Here is a 23,549-nt window from a genome sequence, read left to right on the forward strand (position 1 = left end):
TGCTTTTTACCTAGCGCTGATATGAACTTAACAGGTTGAATGTTCTCTTTTCACCATAACACATAATAATTACAGCATTAAGGTGGCTGTTCATCCCATTGAGTTCAATACTTGCTTCGGGTAGGAACAATCTAACTGATCTTATTCCTCTTCCTTGCTAATTCTGGCCTTTCAGTTAAATATTCAGCTTTAGTTTGAATGGTTTCAAAGCTAACAACATATTCCGAACTTGAACCACTTGCTACAGTACAAGGCAACCACTTACTTGTGTTGCCTTTTGGACTTTTCATCAAATGATTCAGTTCTATGATTCTTGATAATTTTTTGCCATTTTCCTTCATGTTCTCAAAGTTCAAAGTAAATATCAAAGTACGTATATGTTACCATATACTACCTTGAGATTCATTTACTTGCAGGCATTTACAAGGAAAAAATACAACAGAACTTTACAAAAAACTACATATAAACAAAAACTGACAAATAATCTAGGTGCAAAGGAGGGTAAACGGCAAATAAAAAATAATATCGAGAACATGGGTTGTAAAGAGCCCTTGAAAGTGAGTATGTAGATTATAGAAACAATTCACATCTTTCATGATTTTATATATTTCTCTCAGATCTCCTTTCAGAATCAGGTTTATTATCACTGGCATGTGACGTGAAATTTGTTAACTTAGTAGCAGCAGTTCAATGCAATACATAATATAGAAGAAAAAAAAAATCTTATTTGGTATACTTTATACAGTATGTAGTCAACCTCTACTTTTTCAAGGAGAACCATCCAACCTCTCCAACCTGTTTATTTTCTTTCTTCCAGGAATTATTCCAGTAAATCTCTTTTGCTGATCTCTTAGTGGGGCAGTTCCTTTCAGAACTGCACATGGTGATCACACCCAGGTTCTAAAACCCAGTCCAGCTTTTGAAACCCCATTCACATGTAAAAGCATTGTCACACCTAGGACAATGAAACTGGAAATCTCCTGGGAATATCCAACCTCTTTGGTGCTTCATCCTTATGACATGGACTTGGCTGGCATATACAGTAAATTCAACCTCGAAGATAAGATGGTTTACAAACAGTGAGCATGTCTGTAATACAAGTATTTCAGTATGTTTTTACCTTGATGCTGGGGTACAGTCAAGCCTTTGGATGCTGCTACCCAGTTTTAGAGAAATTCTGTATTCACATCACTCTGCTGCCCTATGAGAAAAGATCGCAGAAACCCTTGGCCGAACTGTTAAGCTGAGCTCTCCCCCCATCGCGTAGCAGCAGTGCCCAAAGAACAGAGCAGCTATCACTGGTACTATGATCTTGGGATGTCCTTTAAAGATGCTAAGACACACACTTCCTTCCTAGCTCCCAACAGGTAACTGTTACCACACTTGAAACATTTCATACCTTGGGTTAGTATAGAGTAACTAAGTGATCTGTGATCACAAGAAATTCTGCAGATACTGAAAATCTGGAGCAAAACACACAAAATGCTGGAAGAATTCAGCAAGTCAAGCAGCATCAACAGAGGGGAATAAACAGTTGATATTTTGCGCCAAGATCCTTTGTTTGGTGTAATATTATTGTTGGGGTCATTCACTTTCCCTGTCAGCTTGTCCACTCTTACACAAGATAGCTCAGGATTGGGGATAATATCTCCTATATTAAGGCCTCCTATATTAAGGCTCGGGCTCAGACTTAGAATCCTCATGTGCTCAATCTGATCTTATATATAAAAGCTATGTTGGTGAGGACGAAGTGTTATGAAACTCAAATGATAATAACAAAATACTTCAGAAGATTAAATGACTCAAAAAACCATGACACACTAACATTATTACATTGTAAATATCAACAGGTGATACATTTTGGAAGGATGAATGATATGAGCAAGAAGATAGCATTTTAAATGAAGGGTCGAAGCAGCAAGATCTGATATATATATATATAAATAAAATATATATAAATTAAGTAGTGCAAATTTGATTTTCCGATACATTTCTTATTGTAATTTATCATTTAAAAAATTATGTATTGTAATGTACTGCTGCCACAAGACAACAAAGGTCACGACATATGCCAGTGATACTGAACCTGATTCTGATTCTGATACTAAAAAAAGGAGGAATAATGAGGAAATACATTCAGTAGCAACTTCATTAGATACACCTGCTTGTCAATGCAAATATCAAATCAATCATGTGGCAGCAACTCAATGCATAAAAGCATGCAGACATGGTCAAGAGGTTCAGTTGTTGTTCAGACCAAACAACAGGGTGGGGAAGAAATATGATCTAAGTGACTTTGACCAAGGAATGACTGTTGCTGGCAGATGGGGTGGTTTGAGCATCTCAGAAACTGCTGATCTTCTGGGATTTTCATGAACAAGTCTCTAGAGTTTACAGAGAATGGTGCGAGAAACAAAATAACATCCAGTGAGTGGCAGTTCTGTGGGGAAAAATGCCTCATCAATGGAAGAGGTCAGAGAAGAATGGCCACACTGGTTCAAGTTAACAGGAAGGCGACAGTAACTCAAATAACCACGTATTGCAATAGTGGTGCACAGAAGAGCAGCTCTGAATGCACAACTTGTAAAACCTTGAAGTGGATGGGTTACAACAGCAGGAGACCATAAACATACACCCAGTGGCCACTTTATTGGGCACAGGAGGTAGGTAACAAAGTGGCCACTAAGTGTATATTTCCCTACAGTAAGTTGCCGTGATCTGGAACTCATTGCATGTAAATGGGGTGAATGCAATAGGAATATTCTAAAAACAGGGTGGATAACTTCAAGGCTATCAAAAACTGGGCTCTCCGGGACTGGGATTAGTAGGATAGTTCTATGAAAGATGTCACAATGGGCTGAATGGCTTCCACCTGTGGCAAGTCAATCTATGAGTATCAAATATTGTACTGATTTCAAATGATTACAACAAAACACTGAAGAACTCTTACAGCATGTCACAATACTCCTCGAGTGGACATTAAGCAGCTTTATATTTTCCATGGTAATGAGTACTAAAGATGATTAAATTATGGATTTATGAAGTACAAACAATGAAACTCCCTCAGATGACTTCTATTGTTTTTCCCTTTTGTGTCAAACAAAACTTTTAAAAGGAAACACAATATAAAGGTTGTCAGGGCTGATTAGCTGCAAGATGAAATCAAGTTAAATAAACTTAAACTATATTACTTAATCTTAAATTTTGATCTTTTCCCCCTCATTTTGCTTTTTTTCTTCACTTTTTCTTTTATACGTACAGTACTGTGCAAACTCTTAGACATTTTATATATATATATAAAAACTTTTGCACAGCACTATATTTGTCAATGTGGAGTGGAGACTGAGTTTGTAAATTTGACGGGAGCAAAGGACGTTAGGAATGGTGAGGGTGGGGCACTGCGGGAAGGGTGTGGGGACAGGTGACAGAGAAGGGCTGCCAGGGGTGGGTTGTGGCGTGGCTGCATTCACTCCTAGACCTGAGACACCAGGCAAGGTCATTTGATTCCAAACAATTGGTTTATTGATCATTACAGAAAGTCTCTCTGGTGCTTCCCGCTCCCTCTCCTCTCCTTTCCCCTTTTCCCAACCATGATTCCCGTCTCCCTGTCCCCTTCCCACTCTCAGTCCACAATAGAGACCCACACCGGAATCAAATTTATCATCACTCACATGTCATGAAATTTGTTTTTTATTGCAGCAGCAATACAGTGCAATACATAAAATTACTACAGCACAATGCAAGTGTCTTAGGCACCCCAGCTATGTATTTGTATCGAATACTTTTGTACAGTACTGTTTAACCGATTATTTTAAAAGAGTATTCTTTCCTTTCATGCCCTTCTCTACTTCTCTGATCTACTTGGCAGCTCAGGCAAGGATGTACCACAGGATTGACTGGGTTATCGATAAATTAGTCTTCAGCTGTTTACTTAAAATAAGAATTCTTGCACAATGCTTTGCAATTCATTTTTTAACCTTTAGTAAAAAGCTACCTGATGTGTAAATTAAGATTTTAAGCCTGTTAAACCACAAAAGGAAAATATTCAATTCATAAACCAGGTACTGTCCTTAAAATTACCAAATTGATTTAGATAAAGCTATGTGCATAACTGTACAGGTAACATCAATGCACAGATTTGGAGCTTCAATGATTAATGTCACAGTCCTCTGCTGTACATTGAGAAAACTTATTGCTTCTATAGAAACATATTAGGCATCTCATTTAAAGAAAAGGTAAGTTCCTTTTCCCATTGTTTCTTGGGTGCATCTATTCATTCTAACTAAACATATTCTCAAGACCACACAACTAATTGAAAATCTTGGGACTCCTAAGATAATACCTTTTTGTTTTGAAATCAAAAAGATCCTCAAAAAGTTTATTTTTTCAACAATATAAATTGCTTTAAACTAATGCAGTATGTGAAATAAAGAACAAACAACTATGATTTTAAATAGTTCTCATTACATAATGACATTATTCATTTTTTCCTTTCACAATTCTAAACTGTATGATTTGGCCAAGGATAGGGTAACTGGAAAAAAACTATAATTGAACAAGTGTGGATTAATTTTATAATGCATAACTGTGCAATAATCACAACAGACATTATGAAAGTCTGTATTTAAATGAAAGCAGATTTTAAAAAGTGAACTTTGCAGTAAATTAAAAAAGCAAACTATACAGTTCCTAAAGAGTAATGCAGATTCTCTGCACTGCATTGTTTTCAATTTATATTTTGGTATCATTTAGGCTGCAAGAAATTAGCAGCCAAGTTTTTTTGCTAGAAATCAAATATACAAAGACTGTATTGAAGTTACACTGTATAGTTCTAGGTTCATGGCAGAGGCAAAGCATAATTAAGTTTTCAACTAATCACAGTTCAAAAAGCTGAAGAGGCATTGGCAGTGAACCCTTTATGCTACTTTTAAAAAATGTAGCCTAAACTTACTGTGGCTTGGAAAGGAACTCTACAGAATTACCTGGGGACCTCACTTCTCTCAAAATATAGCGCCACTAATACTCTCCAGATCTGCTGGCCCCTTTTCTAACTGTGTCAAGAAAATGTTTACGTTCAGGATGGGTTCATCTGAAAGGTCAAAGAAATTTAGAGTCTTGAGATCCAACGACAATAGCACTAAAACTTCTCCCTCGAAAGGGGAGGAAGAAAAAAATAATTTAAAAATCATTTACTTGCTAAGATCAATGGAAACATTATTTCCACTGCATTTCAATTGCTACCAGCTTGTAATTTTATAAAATCACCATCACTGTGGCAAAAGAACCATGTTTCATCTGCACTTCAAAGGCTTATACAGTTTGAAGAAAAAAGCATGCTTACGTGCTTACAATGCATTTAAAACCTTGATTAAAATAATGGGGACTATCTGGAGTAATTATTTGTGATTTCATCTAACGGACATTTGGCCACTAATCCAAAATACATGTACAAAACTGAAGTAAACAAGACATTAAAAAGTCAAAGCCATAGCACAGAATGGAGGGACTTAAAGAGTTGTGTCTCAAATAAGATATAGTTCAAACAAATCATGCTTTTTAAATGGTCAGCTGGACCACTTCATCAGATTTTTTCACTATGAAGAACCTTATTGAGAACAGAAATGCCTTCTCTTTTATATTCACAAGCCCCACACCATTTTATTAAAACAATACCTTATTTTAGTCCTGCTTTAAACAAATATATTCACTGTAAAGCAAAAGTAAAATATTTTCTGGACTATTTCTAATGTACACCAATCCAATCTTCCAAATTTTCTTTACAAATAAAACTCTAAAGAAACCAGTGTGTATATGACAGCTGGATATCTCAATACGATGGCAACTTCCTTTATTATACCAAGAAGCCTATTCTTGCTCATGGTTAAAATGTTCAACAAGTAACAAAATGATACAAGGAAATGTAAAAGTTTTGAAGTTGGCAAAATTCTAAGCAAACTTTGAGGAAATTTTGACCTTATATATTCAAACCATTGGGAGGATCCTGTGTAGACAGTATTTTGCAAAAATTTCAATCTTTAACAAGTAAGCAAAACACATGAAGAATCTAGCTAAATATTAAAAAATTTGACATAAACAAATTTTGGACAGAATTTCTAAGTGGATAGAAATGCTGGATCAGACTTATAATGCATGGAATCATTGCATACCGACATAAAAATAAGGTAAAATGTTGCATAGGGTCAGTTTAAAGGATAAGTATGTTGTTCAAAACACTAACGAGAATAATTAAAGAGGGGGAAAAACTGCATCAGAAATACAAGGCCAAGTTTACAGAAAGAGATTAAAATGAGATAATATTTCTGACTATTAATGTATTTTCATTTTAAATAGAATCCCACATATCCCCCAAAAAATCAGTAGTTAAAACTGAAAGAATTGCTTCACACACCTGCAGTTTTTAAGTGATTGGTGTAAAAAGCCTTTTACAAAAATCTATTAGACCCCCATGCAGCACGTACATACCACTGCATGGTAACAGCATTTTTGTTAAAGATATGACAATGTGCCTAATTTGTACTACATGCTCCCACTTATCTGCTGGTTACGTGCCATCCATATAGTGGGCTGGCATTCTTGTAGCAATCACGGTGAAAAGACCAAACAGACTGGCGCCTGATGTCTGGCATCTCCATGAGAAAGAAACGGCTGAATGACAATGGATGTCATCCAGACTTACGGCATGCAGCAACATGCACTGGCATGTGAAACTGTACAACACTGTTCTGTCCCACTCACCACCTAGCAAAAGTCCACTCCAAGTTACTGCGATTACAACAGGTAAATTTCACAACACATGCTTCAAGGTAAAATTAAGATGGCTCTTTTGTCCTTAGATCACCAAGCTTGGATACCTACAGTCCCAGCGTTTCCCAGAACAATAAACCTTTGCCTCTTTCCAAGTTTCATTTAGAACATTGGGGGAAAATATACTTCTGGGGTTGCAGTGAATGCACCAAAATCTACCTGAATGTAGTAAAATTAGAAGATGTTTTTTAAAAAAGTGACTCCAGATATAAATAAAATGGAAAGGTGAAAGAATCCGGATCCTGTTATCATTACACTGACAACACTTAGACTGCCAAATATAACCCCTGCTTATTTTAGGAGGAGAAGGATGGAAAAGCTTCCTTGATCTGTAACTCATAAATGTGGAATAAGTTTGATTTCCTGACTTTCTTCTCTCTAAACTTTAAATTTAAAATTTATTTAAAAACATTCATCACTAATCTTTATTCATCATTTTTATTTTTATCTTGTCTCATTTATCTTATTCATTTTTAGATAAATTCAACACTTTTATATAATTTCCTGGTAAACAATTTTGCTTATCTGAACACTAAAACATTAATTTCTTTAAAATTGATAAACATACATAACACCTTCTTTTCAGACTAAACCCTAATATGTATTAAAACCTACAGTAAAATAATCTAAATTATCAAATTAATACAAGTACTTTTTGTTAAGTATTTATAAATTATGCCCGTTTCTGAATGTCATTTTCAGCTATACCAAAACCAGTCTGCGGTATTTAATTTTTGTTCACATTCTGAGAATATGCAACATTTTGCTTAGTTTCAGTTAGATATCCCGACATAACCTTTCTCAAGTGCCATGATGAATTAATTAATAAGGATTCCCAATAGAATGGACTTGAAACTCCATTTTAAATTTGTCATATTTATTTTGGACTATTACTGCAAGTATTGCTGACACTCCAGGTCTGTGCTCCAGTAAACTATTGTCGATCTCTCTAAAGACATCAACACATTTATAAAAGATGGAAATACTTACAATATTTTTTAACTTGATAAAGACCCAGAACTTAAGAATTTTAAAAATATATTTTTTTCCCCAAGAAATGTGAAGTGGAGGTAAAAAATAAATAACTCAGATGAGTTTCATTTTTCACTTAAGGTATTTAAGGAGGATTTTTTTGAGAAGTGCACACTTCCAAGTTACAGTAATTGAAGATTTAAAAAAACAAGATATATACAAATTGAAAATTTGTACATTGTTAAAATAAAATCTACTGGAGGATATTTCTAAAATGAGTATCTCTAGAATTATATATACAGAAGACACGTATTGTTGTCAGGCAATCTTTTAAAAATCACACTGCAGTACAGTTTTACCGTTTTAAAAATAATTGTAGATGCTGATGAAGTGGAATACATTATTAAAGCAATGAGCCATACCAATACAGATCTTCTAACAGTTGCTCACGGAGGTTTGCTGTTTTAAAACAAAGATTAGATACTGTCCTTATTCAAACTTCAAATGCTTCTGTCATAGCTTATGGCATGGTCAGTTGGAAACCAAAACTTTTTGTGTGACTAGAATTTAAACAAAAGCAGGTTCCAATTATAAGCATGATAACAGAAATCAGGACCATAAATGGAAACAAAAATGCTATGTGCTTTTCCAAATCAGAACTCAAAAACTGTACACAATATTTTATGGCCAATACATGTATCTTGATTTGATTCAAACGAGATTCACTGCAAGGCTAAGTTTCTTCCTATGAATGAAATAGACTAACCCCCTGTTTAACTTGCAACAATACATTTAAACATATGTATCTTCCTTCTCATTTTATAAAGTACTTCGAAAAATAATTACAAATATTTTAACGGATTCACTGAAATAGTTGTGAGCTCACTCTGGTCTAATATATTGATCTAAACACTTTGAGCCAGATATGAACAATATTCTCATAAATAAAAAGAGACTATGACATTGCTAAGCAAAGTCAACGTCTGGATGAGTCACTCTTATAATATCCTTTGAATCCCAGACAAACGCGTTGTCAAAAGTACAACTAAGATGGGTGGATTATTTTTCCAAGTGCCAATTTATTTAAAAGGCCGAAATTATTTTCAAATAAACACAATAATTGTCCTGTCTCCTAGATTTTACATGTTAAAATGTATGCTTAAAATGTAATTACTTTTTAATATCAACCACTAAAAACAAAAGCTCATGTTTCAGAAATATTTTAACATAAAAACACTTTGAAAGAAATGGTGATGAATATGAAAGACAAAATAAAAGTGAGGGAAGAAATGAACCGCAGGTTATAACAGCCAATATAACTTTTCTCCATTTTTAATTGCCTGCTGCGTTTGAGTCAGACATTACATTACAAATCAAAATCACGTACAGTAGTTCTGGAATCTAATTACACATTATCTGAAGATTTGATAAAATGTATTTCAAATAGTTGCCAAAGAATAGTTGAAGGTCACTTCACAGAGAATACATAAAGTTCACCGAGTAATTTGCCTAGCATTTCAATCTAGAACGGCTGATGTTGCCATTATTGTCACTGTTTCAACATCATAACCGCTCTACAAAATAAAACTTAATAAACTGACACAATACCTTACATTAGATTTCAAAGAGACTCATTTCATGACCTTTACAAATGACACCTGGCATAGTCCTGGCAGAAGAAATATCTGTTTCTCAAAGAATGTCACCATCATAATCCCATTAGTCAATTTAAAATAAAATATAGGACTGCAACAAAGAATTGTCAGGTTCCTTTTATTTTTTGTTATCTTCTAAAATGGACCTTTTTGTTTAAGCAAATGCTGATGACACTAAGGAATAACTAGTTTGCAGGAGTTACTGCATCTGACTATTCATGGGAACAGAATTACTAACAATTATTAACCCATGGGATACTTGAGCTCTGATGGTAAACTGCTAATTCAGTTCTGCCTGGCTTAATATTCCCAAAGGGTAACCTCTCTTCCACTAATTAACAAATATTTGAATTTAAATTAATTTAAGCCCAAATATTCAGGACGTTTAACTTTAAATCCAGGCTTCTTATTAAAAAAAAACAAAATTAGCATAAATACAGTCATACATGGCAAACATGGCCACCATTCTGTACCAATATTCCCCCGACATAAGCATGTTTGACCTTGTGCTGCTGATATTGACTGAGGTTAGAGTGCTGCTTGAGTATGGAATGTTGACTAAGATACATTGGTGCTTCGTTTAAGTAGTGCCACAGGAACTTTGTAACATTCTCTGAGCTGCCAGAATAACAAGTGGGTGTGTGGTATATTAACTGCACATATGTCTCAGTACAGCTCTGGAAAGCAAGCCCAGACCATGTATTCATGTTGAAGGTTCAGAATCAGTTTATTATCATTGACATATGTCATGACCATTCCTGAAGAAGGGTCTCGGCCCTTAACATCAACTGTTTATTCCTCTCCATAGACGTTGCCTGACCTGCTGAGTTCCTCCAGCATTTTGTGTGTTGCTCTGGATTTCCAGCATCTTCAGAATCTCATGTCTATGTTGTGAAATTAGTTGTTTTGCACCAGCAATATAGTGCAATACATAACATATACTATAAAGTATATAAATATAAAGTGTGTGTGTGTATATATATATATATATTTATATATTTATATATTTATATATAAAATTAACTTAGTATAAAATAGTGAGGAAATCTGATGACAGAGGAGAAGAAGCTGTTCCTAAAATGTTGGTATATGGCTTCACATGCCACCCCGCCCCCCCCTTCTAATAGTAGTAATGCAAAGAGGGAATGTCCTGGGTGGTGGGGGATTCTTAAAACTGGATGCTGCTTTTTTGAGGCATTGCCTTTTGAAGATGTCCTCGATGGTGGGAAGACTGGTGCCCATGATGCAGCTGGTGCTTACACTTCCAATATAGAAGCAATCGCTCAACAGATATACAGAAAAAAACAACCCAACAAACAATAAACACAGCAAACTGTTCCAGACGTTAACATTCAATACTTGGTGCATAATACTCTGCCTACAAAACTATTTTCCAATTGGCATCTAAACAAGCAGTAATAGTTTAAACACTAGAATGGGGAGATATGGTAGCATAATGCTTTACAGCGCCAGCTGTAAGATTGGGGTTCTATTTCTTCCGCTGTCTTTAAGGAGCTTGTATGTTTTCCACGTGACCATGTAGATTTTCTCTGGGTATTCTGGTTTCCTCCCACATTCCAAAGATATACAAGTTAAGAGTTATTAGGTTATGGGCATGCTATGTTGGTGTGTAATCATGGCAACTCTTGCAGGCTGCCTTAGTACATCCCTGTACTGTGTAGGTTGATGATACAAACAACATATTATACTGTATGTTTCGATGTATATGTGACGAAGAAAGATAATCTCTCTTTAATAAGATTATATGAATTCTTGGTTTTAACTAATAACTAATGCATTTGGTTCGGAAAATATTACAATGATTTGAGCAGTACAAGTTAAACAATCACAGGCTTTAAAATGATGAAAATTGGTAAGGTAAAATATGTGAAGTTATTGGTCCAGAATTTGGCGTCAGCCTACTTACTTACTATCGAAAAGCAAAATGAAAAATTGTACATATTGGAAAAAGAGAAAATGCTGGTAACATTTACAGGTCAGGCAGCATCCGTGGGGAGTGAAACAGAAAGAACCAAGTTTCCACTGACCCAGTAGGCAGTGAGCTATATTTCTGGGTGGACATTGCTACAATGAATCCCATCCATCCACAAAACAGCTGAAAGATACTGTATTGTGATTGCTGGGTAAGCCATAACTCTGGTTTAAAATTCAAAAACTTGGAATATATTTGACACTGGAAAACATTAAAATTATCGAAACTAGTATGAAAAGTAAAAATACAAACTTTAAACACAAATAAACTCAACCAATTAAAAATCTGAATATTCTGTCACTTACCCTAGCCTTTCCTACAACTACAAGGAATAGACAAGCTGTCTCTGTGTTACATCCACTTGTTCATGCAGATTCTTCACCAAAAATGCTGGAGAATTGCCTCAAATTTAAGCATTGAATTGGACACCAAGAGTTGTCCAACACTGCAGCACAGCTGAAGACGCTGCTGTAAACAGTTAGTGCAAATTTTGGGAGTTCTATGTTTGTGCAGAATAACAAAGTTGCAGAAGATTACTTATGCCGGTACATTGACAGATAGAAAACTACTTACAATTTACTACATTCTACACCTTCACTGATTTCTTCATCACTGCCAAAATATAAATATATATTATGAACTACAAAGAGAAATAAATAAATCCTAACAAGTATTTTTAAAGATCTTTTTTAATTTCATGATTGAGAGGCAGCTTTATCAAAGAAAATGACCACCCATGGATGCCAATAAATCTTTGTTTATTGACAAGAAATAAAAATTGCCACTTAACACCTCATTGCAAATCTTGTCATTTAACAATACATGAAGTCATCAACAGATTGTGGTGTTTTAGAAAATTCTTATTTTGATGATTAGTGTAATTTCTGTTCATCCTGGTCATTATTTTACAGTAGAATGCTGATTTCAGATTTTTCACAGCTGTCACAATCAACTACAAAATGGACAGGGATAACCCACAAGTTTGAACTTGTAAATGCGCAGGGACAATATTTTGTAAGAGGCAGAACAAGACTCACATTCTTTGCCAACAGTATGGGGTTAAGGCATTTCACCTGCAGAAATATATCTATGGCAAATGTACCTATCCTGCCAAGGGAAAGAGGAAGTATAACTGGAATGTGAAAGCCAAAAAAGGGAAACACAACTGGCACAGATTGAATGAGGCACCTGAAGATGGTGTTTCAGAGGTTCAGAATGGATTCCATGAAGGCACTCTGAACCCCAGAGAACGGCTTCTTTCAGCACTGTATAAACTGCTGGTGTGCAATTTAACAAATAAAGTTATGAGTTGGAGAGATTGAAAATGATAATCACCCAAATAAATAATTCTTCACTTTAATATCAACGCACCATCATCTAAATCAAATTGTCTTGCTTTCTGTTTCTCTGAAGATAACTACACCCAATGCACTCACAGAATTTGTATGTATTAAAATATTGGAATAAATTTCAATGCTCACTTCTTGGAAAATAACTATGTACTGAAGCATATATTAATCATAAAGAAATTATTTTTTGGAGTAATGGGCTATTTCTCTGACTTGTTGTCAACTTCATGTTCCAACAATTATCAAGATGATAAATCAAAATGTGGCATCACCTCATATGATTTTCCTTTATCTTATTCAACTCTGCAAATCTGATGCTACCCTGCAACATATGGCAAGGTCTAGGCATTGATAACTACGAACCAGATCCCAAAGACACAAAGTTCAAAGCGCTGTTTTATGGCTGTCATTTGGTATTGATTTATGGGATTATTTAAATATCCTATTATATATTGTGTAATTTGCAATGATTAAAGTCAGGATATTTATTGGAATGCATTTTACATCAATGTTCCAGGTTATTTGGAATGCGATACTTTAAAACACTGATCTATCTGAGGCTTGATGTATGAGAAATTGAAAAGAACGCACAAGTAAAAGATCGTGCAGAAGAGTAATACACAAAATGATGTCAGGAAAAGTCCGTTAAGGCTGGCACAGACAGAAAGGAGAACAAAATGGGAAATGTGATTGGCATCAATATAACTAAATACTGTAATCCTTCTTTCACTAGCATTTTATTGTTCATATGGTACAAATGATGATTGGAAATGCTGGAATTATATAGTTCCAGCATGTATTAGTTTAGCAGTTAAGGTTTTTTTTATAACTGTAGTTATGGTTGTGATTAAATTTCTTTCGTGGAAAGCACAGGAAAAGGGAAGTTATCGAGGCAGTGATGGTATCCATTCTCGTGCAGATGGTAGACTCCTCCAGCATTTTCTGGTTTAGATCTATGCCTGAGATCTAGAAATAAAATTAAGGATTGTTTTTCCTGATATATGAGTTAAGGAAAAACTGGCATTTCTCTGAAAAAAATTGCAATAAAACAATGTTGAGCTTATGCTCAACATTACATGCTTTATTGATTGTTTTTAAAACAATAACTACTACGGCAAAAGGAGCAGATTTCTGATCATTTATTTGGTCCGACACCATGAAAACCAAGTTAATATCTATGGCCAAAGTAAATTTAGTATCAAAGTACATATATGTTACCATATACTACCTTGAGATTCATTTTCTTGCAAGCATATACAGGAAAATAAAGAAATACAATAGAACATGAAAAGCTATATTAAATATAGACTGACAAACAATTAATATCCAAAAGACAAACATACAAATAAAAATAAATAATATGGAGAATATGAGTTGTAGAGATATTGCAAGTGAGTCTACAGCAGGGGTCGGCAACCTTTTTGCCTCTGTGGGATGGATCGCGTATTAATGAGCGGATTAATGGGCCAGATAAATGCCATAAAAAACTTGAAGTATGGAAATTATCCATTTAAATACATATAGTTACGTTTTGCCTCAAATTAATGAATAACGCATGCTAGAAAATCATTTGTGCTTAAGGTTGGGTTGAGGAATCTGTTTAGAGTTGTGACTGAAGTTATCCATGCTGGTTCAGGAGCCTGATGGTTATAGGACAATAAATGTTCCTGAATCTGGTGGTGTAGGACCTAAGGCTCCCATACTTCCTGCTAGTTGAAAAGACATATCCACTGAAGTAAACACGTTCAATTATTATATCCAGCACTACTAATACAATATATTTCACATTCTCAGCCATTCTCAAGCTCAGAAATTCTGCTTTTTGCCTCCAATATTTGATTGATATTTACTGTGCACAGAAAAATAACAAAAAAAATCAAAATGTTATTTACTCAAAAAGTGGCACCTACAGCAGCACTCATTCACTGCGGACCAAATGTGACAGAGAAGGAGTTAAAACCTGTCTACTTACATGGACAAATGCACTCAATAAAATAATTCTTCCATTATTTATACAAGAACAGCTGAGCACGAATATTTTACTTTACAACAAAGAGTCAAGATCATTAATATAAAGGTTTACATTAAAGAGAAGACACGAGGGCCACTAAATGAAAATATATTGAAGCTGTAATATTTATTCCTAAATGTAAAGCTTAAATATTTACAAGAATGCATTAAACTTACTTTTTATACACTGATTAAAACATAAAAGCAGCATATAAAAGAGATGAGTTTGTGTTGCTTGTTTCATAATGTACACATAAGCTGTAGTTATCTTTTATATTAATCAATGGTTGGTAATGGCTTTACAGCAATGACTATTTAAGGAATGAATGGAGAATAAAATGATCATCTGCAGAATATTGCCAAGAAAGGCCTGACTTTATGCAAGAAAAATGAAAAGATCCATACAATTATTAAGTAATCTTGATCACAGGCCAATTTTTGTGTTGTATGGGTTGTAAGAATGAATAATGAATAACCTGGGATCAAACTGCTATTCCGTGCAGTTGCCTCTGTAGCCTCAACTCCTACTCCTGAAACCCAACCAATTCCTACACTGTAGAGCGTGGTCCTCTGCAATACAAAGCACAATAGAGAGAGGAGGTATTTTTATATTCTTAAAAACTGTCACCTTTCTTGTTGAAGACAATCTTTACCAACTGTGAACTTCTCAGTTTTTTGGTAGGAGCATTTTTTTTTTGCCTTTATTTGACTGTAAATGGAAGGAGGGAACCCATTGTCAAATCTGTACCTCAGCTTGTCACCAGAAAGTACACATCTTCATTCCTCCAAAAGAAGCTTAGCCCTTTACAACTATAGCGTATCTACAGGCAGTTTCTTTGCTGATAATTTTGTCTCTATTGCTATGTCTCCTATTACCATTTTTTCAGAAGTAATGATTCAAGTACACATTAATATCACAAATCTAAGCAATGTTGGTGAAAATATTTCCTACCTTGGATAGTTGAAAAAGATGGTATTGTCAGTGCATGGTTAGGATTAAAACTTCAGATTACAAGGCTGAAACCTTAACTCATTTTCCATCCACAGATGCTGCTTGCCTTGCTAAGTGTTTCAAACATTTTTTGTTTATTAGTTTGACCACAAAATAATTTTGTTACTACTATATTTTCTGACAAACTTAGCAACATATTCCATATAGGAACTTAGCAGGTCAGGCAGCATCTATAGAGAGAAATAATGAGCCGACGTTTCGGGCCGCGTTCCTGCAACTGGAAATAGGCTTTGCTGACCAAGATTCCCATTTTCCTACCTATCCACAGATCTACATGCTAGTGAAGTCAGCTATTGGCAATATTGGTAGAACTGTGTGCTCCTATGGTGTCTGGTGAATCCTCTTTGCCATGAGAAGGAGGAATTTAATGCCAGGGTATGCCTAGAATTGAAGTCTGAAGTGCGGGCAGGGTGAACGGTTGGAACCAGGATGCTGGTTGGGGTGGGTGCACCAGGGTCAGGAAGACGTCCATGGGTTTCCCAATGGAGTTGAGCTCCTGTGTGCTTCCACTTTTCAGCTCATTCCTTTGTTGTTATGGGAAGTCCATGCCCTTGTCCCTTGCAAATAATGAAGACTTAATGAGGTATGATATAATACTGTATGTTCAAAAATGGTATACAATGGTACACTGTCCTCTATAGTTCATGATGCAGACTCTTGAGCGAGCAAAGCCATGTGAGAAGCAAAACAAAGTAAAAGCTGTGGACAATTTGGGCATGCAAAAGAAACATCTACAAAATATCTCTTTCACCCATCATCAGTGAAGGAAATCAGAATTATGGTTCAGCTGGGAACACACCCAGTTCTTTCCTGGAGAAGTATAGAAATGCTGCTTACATTGCATGTGTCACCAGCCTCTTCCCACAGTTCTCTTCACTAAGAAAATTGATTAACATACAATCTTCCCTTGTTTTGAAATTGATATCATTTCTCCCTAACCTATTAATGTATTTAGTCTACTTCATTAGTTTTTTTATTTCATAAAGTCCCTTCATTATTTTGAATGAAAATAGCCAGTGTCTTGCCCATGAAATAGTCAAGTGTAGTACATTTTGGGTGCAGTCAGTATCTGTGAATATCCAGCTAATTTACAGACTATTCTTAGAGCATAAAACATAGGAGCTGAATTAGGCTATTCAGCCCATCAAGCCTGCTCAACCATTCCATCATGGCTGATTTATTACCCCTCTCAACCCCATTCTCCTATCTGCTCCCAATAACCTTTGAAGCCCTTACTAATGAAGAACATATCAACCTCCCCTTTATACATACCCAATGACTTGGCCTCCATAGTTGTCTGTGGTGACAAATTCCACAGATTCATCACCCTGTGTGGCTAAAGAAACTAATTAACTCATCTCATTTGGGTCCCTATGCCCAGTGAGAGGGTACAATAATTATTTATTTTTCCTGGAGTCCTGAAGTTTTCTCCAATCCCCAGACCAAGTTCTTTCATATTACCCGGGCATATGAGATACTTGAAACTTGTGCTCTTCTGCATTTTACCAAAATCCCAATAACCACAAGTATACAAAGAGATCGAAATTAGACAATGGTCTAAATGAAGCTCATCGTTTATTCATTTAGAGGTACAGCATGGAACAGGCCCTTCTGGCCCAGTAAGCTGCACCACCCAGCAACCCATCTGTGTAACACTAGACTAATCACAGGATAACTTACAATGACTATAAGACCAAAACACATAGAAGCAGAATTAGGCCACTCAGCCCATCGAGTCCACTCCACCATTCCATCATGGCTGATCCCGGATCTCACTCAACCCCATACACCTGCCTTCTCACCATAACCTTTGATGTCCTGATCAATCAGCAAACTATCAATTTTCACGGTCCTGTCCTCCACAGCTGTCTGTGGTAGAGCATTCCACAGATTCACTACTCTCCGCATAAAAAAATTCCTTCTAACTCTGTTCTAAAGGGTCGCCCCTCAATTTTAAGGCCAGGCCTTCTTGTTCTGGACATCCCCACCATAGGAAATATCCTTTCAACTAATGATGAATTAACCTACTGATTGGTAAGTCTTTGAACTGTGGGAGGAAACCAGAACACCGGAAGGAAACCCACACAGTTCACAGGGAGAATGTACAAATTCCTTAAAGAGAGTACCGGAATTGACCTCTGAACTCCCGAACACCCCGAACTATAACAACATCATGCTAACCACTACACAACCTAAGGTATCTTGTATAAAGACAAATGGTGTTCTTAGGTTTACAATGAAATTTCTGAAGGTATCATGGTTTTGTTTAGCCAAACCTTCATTTCAGATCAGAAACTGATTAAGGTGGTTGACCACCTCTTACCTTTTTTTTTATTGTTTTAGACCGTTTGCTTTGTGCAACATGAATCTTGGTATGAAAACTCACTCTTCAAATCGTAAGGGTCAAACAGAGATCACACAAATTTCAAAACAGTCTGGCGACTCAACCTCCATTAGTGGTATGAACAACAGGCCGTAGTTGCAAACCTAACAGGTCACTCCAGACCTCATTACAAAAGTAATACAAGGAATAGAACCCTGAAAGAGTGAAAAATGGAATAGGTATGCAAGAATGAAAAGAATGGTATATACCGAAAAAGATAAGATGGAGAGATTGCCAAACAGGTAAAACCCATACAGACTGTCATGATTAAAGAAAAAATGAAAGCAAAGACAGCAATTACTTTGCCGAGACACACTGTCTACATTCAATTCCACTTAAATGAACACATAAGCAAATAATGAAAAAAATTCAAACAAGTTTTTATCTGCACTCTTGCTAAGTGATTGACCAATAATGAATTTACATCATTTATCACTTGCACACTCTGTTACAATGGTCAATTCAAGATTGTACTCTATTATTACTACAGCTACATTTAATCCATTTCTTGAAGTTCATGGATATTTTAAGTAATCTGGTCCTCCTCTACAATATCTTAATTGTGCCTGCAGGAAAACTCAAGAAATTTTAAGAGGGGGAGATGGAGGAGAGGGTTGAGAGGGGGGTGAGGGCTGAGAGGAGAGGAGAGAGTGATGAGGGAGAGAGGAAGAAAAGATTTGCCTTCCAGAGCCTGTGATTTTTCAACAACAGAATATGCTGTATTCATTCATGTTTAACTGCAGACGTTCAAATGGAATAGTGACTTGGAATAGACAAAATGTATAAACTTCCATCTTACAGAAATTGCTCAATACAGCCTAATAAATAATGTGTATTTCCAAATTGACAACAGCTTTAATCTAATTTTAACAATGATATTCTAATAAATAAATGGCATTTACTTATTTTTGTGAATATTATACACAGAAAAAGGGACACATTTTAAAGAGACAGGCTGTTTCAAAGTTGAAGTCATGAAAAGCCATGATAGCCATGAAACGGACAGGAACTTTCTCTTACAATGGGTATGTTGAAAATAGACCAACCTGGTTTGTGACATTAATGTAGTTGTATGACATTCCAACATCCACAATTTTTGAGGAGGTGTTTAACTATGGCAAACATCACAACAATGTCAGAAACGTATAGTGCGCACATAATAAAGGATTTTAGCTTAAGGTCAGCAATAACAGTTTACAGCTATTATGTCCTCTGAGTTTTTAAAATTGCAAAATCACTGACTATGCTACATACTGGAAAGCAAGTTTACCACAAAAGAAGCTTGAGTCAGACGTTTTCGACCTTTCAGCTTCAAAGCTATGAAGCCCTTGTGAATGTTCTCACTAAAAACATTTGTATTTAATTATTCAATGCTTCAATGCGTTTTAGTGTAAAACACAAGAAAAAAAACTGATACCTGCCAAGTTCCAGGTTGGCAGATTGAGGTGAAAGTCAAACAATGGGGTAACTTCCTTAAAATCTTACATACAGCCATTATCTGTACGTATTTTCTTTATTGATTGGTATAAAGGAAGATGAAAATGTCAAAAAACACTCACACCTCAAAACAGTTAAGAAACAATAATATACAATTAGCAATAAAAGATAAACTAATACATATTAGTTTGTTCCTTTAAAGCTTAGACAATAATATTGTGATTGTAATACCCCAGTATACTCACTCAGAACATTGTTTAACGAACTTTCATTATGCCTTTCAAGTGCTTCTGCTTAAATATTCCATCCGCTGATCATACGACTCTTGGTGTTAGTTTTAACTTTCGCATCCAAAAAAAATCAGTCTCACTTTAATCAAGTACTGTACATAAAAACAGGGCTAGCTAGCAACTACGAAGTTCAGTTATATGCATGTGTGAGGCATTTTATCAGCTAATTCTTTCAGTAGATTCATTACAAAACTTGACATATATGTTGTTAACTGGTGCTCTGTTATACTTTAAAGTCGCCTTAGGAAAATAAATGTGAGATGTTGCTTGTCCAAGCTAATCTGACTGGGATACCTAGCCGAAATGCCACATCTCAGCCTGTGCTATTCTGGTGACAGCAAAGTCAATTCACACAAAATCTATAGGTGAAAAACCAGCAGTTGCTGAGCATGCAAGAGACAATTCTTCAGTGATTAACATTTAGCTGTGAGCTACTACTGTGCTGGACCACATTGCTGAATGCAAGATCCTTCCTTTATTGAATACTGCAGGGCAATGAAGTGAACCATAGCTATTTAAAAAAACTAGTACTACCCTTCAGGAAAAAAATACTGAAATAGCTGTCACCTTCAGTGACCTGCAATGTAAAGCAGCAACTCCTGTTTAGAATTGCAAATGAAATGCAGCCTTTGAATCTGGAAGAGATAAAATCAGTTACAACTGCGCACGTTGCAAAATGAATTATGAAACCCAATGGGTAAATGTATGGGAAAAAATGACCTCCATTTGGCTGTGCAACACCAAAAAGAAAATACTAATTCTGCATACTTTTTTGGAAACTGTATTGACCTATTTAGTTTCTGAGAAGAATTACTTATTTTTACCCCTATGATCCCATAAGCAGCATATCAACACTACCTTACTATTTTTTGCTCTCTATTGCACTACTTATTTAATTTAAATTTATATAAATACGTACATCTATATCTCTATAGAACAATTTCTTATGGCAATTTATAGTTTGTTTATCAACCAGTATAATCAAAATCAGATTTTTGATTCTATTAGGAAGTGGACGATGTAGGCAGTTCACATTCTCATTGCCCTGTTTAAAGAATAATAGAACTTTTGCCTTCACTGTCTGTTCAGAATAAAACCAGTTATAAGAAATGTCTGTAAAGCAGCTGAGTTCACAAAGACTAAATATATATATCTAAAAGGAAAGGTAGTTAACATAACAATTCTGCTTCCTGGAAGGAGGGATTTGCAGGGTCTCAATAAACTCATAGTTAAATGTTGCATGACTGAGCATCAGAACATTTAAAAGTAACTTATTGCATGAATCACATTGACATTCATTATATATACTACGTACAGCAAGCACTGGCAGTTCCTTTGTGGCCATTGAGTGGTGGCACGCATGCTTAATTCATTTACTCACAGAGGAAGGGATGTGGGTATATTTGGAGCTGTGTGGAAGAATCACTGTCACAAGTCAAATTAGTTTCTTTCACCAGGTAGAGCAATACATCGAGCTGTCCAATATAATTACAGCTGTAACATGACACAGAAACACAGCGTTTTAGTAAAGAATTGCTTAAAGGCAGCTTGAAAGAGAATGAAAGACCCAGTCGTGAATAAATACTTGTAGCATCTCTAAACATGAGAGGCTCAGTCAGTTTACATTGAGCCCAAGTATTTTGTACAAGCGTTGTGAGTGAAGTTGTTTGTCACACAGAAATACAGATTTCCAACTGAGTAAACTGGCCAAAAAAGGTGTGTTAATCAATTACCACACTGAAATAAAGTGTGTGCATTGGTCCTGGGTTATTTTATAGGCTAGACTGTGTGCAGTGATAGCAGCTTGCATGATATTTACTTAATAGTGTTTATAATTGCCACTGTATTCAAGATCAAGATTCAAGACTGTTGATTGTCATTCTCTGGTACAAAAGTGCAAAGGAGAACGAAATGATTGCTACTCCAGATCTAATGCAGCATTAAAGAAACACAATAAGCACAAAGAACACAGTAAATATAAATACATAAGGTTAGCTTATCACTGATTGTAAATACATAGCGTTGCAAGGTACAGGAGCATCTGTACAGAAGGCGACTGACAGGAAATTATAAAGTAGCATTCGATGAGGTTGGTGGGGTGGGTTAACGGGTGTAGGTGTTGATCAGCGGATGGCTTGGGAGAAGTAACTGTTTTTGAGTCCAGTTGTTCTGACCTGGATACTGCATAGCTTCTTCCCTGATGGGAGTGGTACAAACAATCTGTAAGCAGGGTGGGTGGGATCGTTCATGGTATTGCTGGAATTTCTCTGACACCTTTCTGTATATGTGTCCTTAATGCCAGCAATGCATTGGACAGTTAAGAATAAACATTTAATAGCAATAATAATAAAATAAATATAGCTTTGAATTTGTAAAACAAAGGCTTAAAGTTTGCCTCTACATGAAGCATACATTTATCAACAATAATCAAAAAACTTGATGTATGGTTTCAAAGCAGGATGTTGTGTGGCTTGTCATAAGTGAATGTTTTCCTATGCAACTCCCTACCATTTCAAATTTATTTATCACATATATAATTAAACATACAGTGAAATGCATCATTTGGGTTAATAACCAGCACACTCAATGATGTCCTATGGGCAGCCCACAAGTGTCGCAACATATTCCGATGCCAGCATAGTGTGCCCACAATATTCCACAGAAAAACAGAAGCAGGAACAACAAAACAAAGGCAAAACAAGCCACTTTCATATCTTGCCCACCCACTCACTCACTCACACACCCAGACGCGTAACAACGGGCTTTAGTCCTTGTCCCCAGATTCTCAGACTTGCAGACATCAAACCTCCAACTTCAGACCACCCAAGGATGTTGATGTTGGATTGAATCTTTGGGTCTTGATTAAGGGTGTTGGAGCTTCTGTTACAGAAGCCTTGTCACTTGCTGGAGTGCATGTTGCAGATAACGTACACCACAGCCACGGTGCACTGGTTATGGAGGGAATGAATATTATTTTCCCAAAGATGAATCTGAGCTTCCTGAGAGCAACCAACATTTCCTTCTCAAGTATCCTGAACAAAAGGAGGTGCAAGACAATGAACAGGTATTATATAGTTAGGCTCAACTACCTCATAATGGGTAAGGAATTAATTCTCATGCCTTCTGCTCTGAATGTCCCTAGAAGCTGAGCTGCTGAACTAGCTTTAATGGAAAAAGTCTATTAAAACAATAGCAATTTAGGAAAAGAAGGAAAAATTAAGATTCAGAACCAAATGTATATGACCTACCACCACAAAGATCATCTAAAAGGTGACAGAAAATTAACCATCATTGGAACATAGATGCATTATTTATGACATTGGGACTCGATTCAAAAACAGCTCCTTGCCCTTCAACATCAGATTTCTGACAGGCCCTGAACATTAACTTGCTATACCTTTGTTTGCATTATCTGTTTATTTTTGTAATTTATAGTAATTCTATGTATCTGCATGGTAATTTTATGCATCGCAAAACAAGATTTCATGCCATATAAAATAATGATAATAATTATAATGCTGATTCTTCAGTATAATTTTCAGAACTATGAGATTGTAGTTACAAACACAAATGTTTACACAGATGCTGGAAACCTAGAGCAGCACACAAAAAATGCTTGAGAA

General features: G+C 35.8%; 1 protein-coding gene across 2 annotated transcripts in view; it reads right to left on the reverse strand.

The window, feature by feature from the left end:
• The window catches only part of taf3 (TAF3 RNA polymerase II, TATA box binding protein (TBP)-associated facto), a 238,621-nt gene that overhangs the window by 95,666 nt on the left and 119,406 nt on the right, over window positions 1-23,549 (reverse strand). The window contains exon 1 of one of the 2 annotated variants that reach the window (XM_063072729.1): window positions 19,882-20,394. The exons of the other annotated variant lie outside the window; for it this stretch is intronic. The gene's annotated coding sequence lies outside the window, so the exon portion shown is untranslated. Of the gene's footprint in view, window positions 1-19,881; window positions 20,395-23,549 lie in introns of those variants that run through there. 2 annotated transcript variants of the gene reach the window in all.

The sequence above is a fragment of the Mobula hypostoma genome, chromosome 20 (assembly GCF_963921235.1).
Source record: "Mobula hypostoma chromosome 20, sMobHyp1.1, whole genome shotgun sequence".
Taxonomy (NCBI): domain Eukaryota; kingdom Metazoa; phylum Chordata; class Chondrichthyes; order Myliobatiformes; family Myliobatidae; genus Mobula; species Mobula hypostoma.